General features: G+C 40.2%; 1 non-coding gene across 1 annotated transcript; it reads left to right on the top strand.

Annotated features, from left to right (window-relative positions):
* The first annotated feature begins 480 nt into the window (after positions 1-480).
* Positions 481-553, top strand: TRNAF-GAA (transfer RNA phenylalanine (anticodon GAA)). The gene has a single exon. It is a non-coding gene; the product is annotated as a tRNA-Phe (tRNA).
* The last annotated feature ends 2,536 nt before the right edge of the window (positions 554-3,089 follow it).

Genomic DNA, 3,089 nt, shown 5'->3' with positions numbered 1-3,089 from the left:
TTTTTTATTCAGTACTTAGGCCGTTTCCAGGGCGCTTATACACGTCCCAAATTGCTTGCCTTACCACCACTTCAGGACAACATATCGGCTGGTAATAAATAGGATTTAAAAAAATGCTTTTTGATTTTCTTTCACATAAAAAATACCAATTGTTGCGAACTCTTCACTTTTTTCTTGGTTTCTGTGGTTTGCTAAAATGATAAAAGTTTTATAAAAGGTATATTAACATTTATTTTATCAATAAATCTTTCTGACAAAATATTTTGGCAAGGCAATAAAGCGGTAACCGTGCTGTTACGTCTTGATGCAAATGTACCAGAACTGCCCTGTAACTGTGTTTGAACCGGGCATTATAGGTAAAACAGTGTTTTTAAGATACTGCAAATACCTATACAATTTATCTTTATTTATTTTTATAGATAAAAAAAACAGCAACAAACAATAGAGATACTGATTGCTAATTTCGTCAAAACCAATATCGCCGAAATAGCTCAGTTGGGAGAGCGTTAGACTGAAGATCTAAAGGTCCCCGGTTCAATCCCGGGTTTCGGCAGAAAATCTTTTTGTATTTTTTTTACTTATTCAACAAATATTTTTTATGTTTGTCTTATAGAATTTTTTTTAAATAAATTTTTTAATTTATTGAAAATATTTTTAGTAACGAAATCGAGTTTAGTTTTTTGTTTCTGAAAAGTGAAGAAGTAGTTCAAGAAGATTAAACAAAACGACAGTCAACAGACTTCAGCCAGTAGACGAATTGACTTGGCGCAATAGTGACGTCATGAGCTTGTATTGCTGTAGTAAACGCATTGCTACCTGGTAACCCGGTAAATGGTATCTGGCCTCTGCCCGGTTATTTACTATGACTGAGATGGTTATTTACAGTGACAATAACTTGACGAAATAACAATGTCATGCATCACCTTGAAATGATCGCTTGTTGCAACTTGCCAAATAGGCCCTTTGAGTTGGCGCAACAGTGACGTCATGAGCTAGTTGTTTGTAGGTGTGAGGAGGCGTATTCGCACCTGGTACACGGTCTCTATCCTTGAAACTTGAAAGTGACAAAATAATAGTCAATGAGGGCTATCGTTTTTATACTTAAGAGCGTTTACGCCGTTTGGCGCAAAAACAGTACTTTTTCAACTCGTTACAATCATTAACCAGTAATACTACAAATATGTTATAGGCATAAATAGTTAGGCAATTTCGTCGTCTAAATAGTTAATTGAGAAAATATTGCGATTAGTTTAGTATTCAAGAATTATATCAAGATAAGTCCACACAGGTTTTGTAAATTTCCACTTTAGCGTCAGTTTACAAGCTGAAATTTTTATAAAAATACTGTGAAAACGATTTAACAAACATTTATATCCTATAGCATAGATCCTTGGGCAAATAGTTATCTGAGAAAATTTTTAGATTTAAGCATTTTACAATAAGAAATCACAAATTAAAAGAACGTGAAATACCCAAAAATCAAAGTGATTTTTTCACCAATATTCTTCCTTTATTCAACACAAAAATAGCTTAATAAAATGTTATGCATTTTCCGGATAAAAAAAGAATAGTAAACAGGAAAAGTTTGTTTTGAATAGAACCGATTTGAAAAAATCTCTCACCATTAAAATTCATTTTTTTTTCTGCTGAACATAGGCTGTATAAAATATTCTCAAAATAGTAAAAAGCCTTTGATAATTTACTATTTGATAAAGAATTTATGTATTTATTATTGATTAGGACTAATGTATACCATTATTTATAATTATAGAGTCGGTGTTGGAAGATTTGAAGATTTTATAGTTTCTTTGGGCTGTCACTTGACAGCCTGGCACACTTTTACGATGGTGGATCAAAGTATTTTGGTTTGACTATAGAGCGTGAGAACACGCACACAGTCACAATTATTTTTGTGTGAATAAAAATAGCATCGAAATTACCTAAACTTGACATGCCACGCTAGACGTAAACGCTCTTAACAGTTGGCACCCCTGGCGATTGACAGGACCTTACTCTACAGTGGCGCCATCTTGATGAGTGCAAATGGGATAGTCCTCCTACCACTTTAGCGCTCACAAGTTGGTGCCACTGTCTTCGCTACTAGCAAGTGACAGGACCTTACTCTACAGTGGCGCTAACTGGTGAGCGCTAAAACGATAGCCCTCATTGATTTAGCGCAATAGTGATGTCATGCGTTGATTGCTGTGTCGACTGGGACCCTATTGTTCGATGCGCTCCCGGACTATGACCTACCTGGCGACCCGGTACACGGTCTCGGCGCGGTAGTCGTCGTCGGCGTTGAACAGCAGCCCGTTGACGCCGTAGCCCAGGCGCCGCAGCCGCTCCACCTCGCCCATGCCGGTCAGCCGGTCGATGCTCCCGGACTATGACCTACCTGGCGACCCGGTACACGGTCTCGGCGCGGTAGTCGTCGTCGGCGTTGAACAGCAGCCCGTTGACGCCGTAGCCCAGGCGCCGCAGCCGCTCCACCTCGCCCATGCCGGTCAGCCGGTCGATGCACTCCCGGATAATTTCCAACTGCTCTTGCGAAGCGTTCTTTTGTTTTAGGGTTGTTTGGGCCATCTAGAAAGAACAAATAAATCTTCATAAAAATATTTTGCACTTCATGAGAGTTTTTTTTTTATCCCCAACGAGGAAGCTCTTGACCTGTATCTCACCTGATGGTAAGTGTTGATCAGGCCGAAGATGGAAGCGAGCTTCACCCGGAATCCTCAACCATGGAGGAACTGGCTATCTTACCTCTAACTGACGGAACACAACAATTCTGTTAACATTGTTGTTATGGCGACAGATTTAGGTAAGATGGTGGTAGATATCCAGGCGGACTTAGAACAAGCCCTACCACCAACCAAACCGAACAGAAAAATCTGTCCCCACTGGGAATCGAACCCGGGACCTCTGCGTCTAAAGCAGGTGGTCATACCACTAGACCACAGAGGCGGTTAAAAGTGGCGCTGACGGTCGTATCGATGTTATGAGCATTCTGCGCGCGCGCAAATCTGCGTAGAACGCAGCATGGACAGCGTGCTCAGAGGTGTGTCCTTGTACAGGATCTCTTCGGCGCATAA

Source organism: Ostrinia furnacalis, unplaced genomic scaffold (genome assembly GCF_004193835.3).
Source record: "Ostrinia furnacalis isolate ACB-3 unplaced genomic scaffold, ASM419383v2 OfSCF0764, whole genome shotgun sequence".
Taxonomy (NCBI): Eukaryota; Metazoa; Arthropoda; class Insecta; order Lepidoptera; family Crambidae; genus Ostrinia; species Ostrinia furnacalis.
The sequence above is the reverse complement of the archived record's forward strand: the minus strand, read 5'-3'. Positions and strand labels throughout refer to the sequence as shown.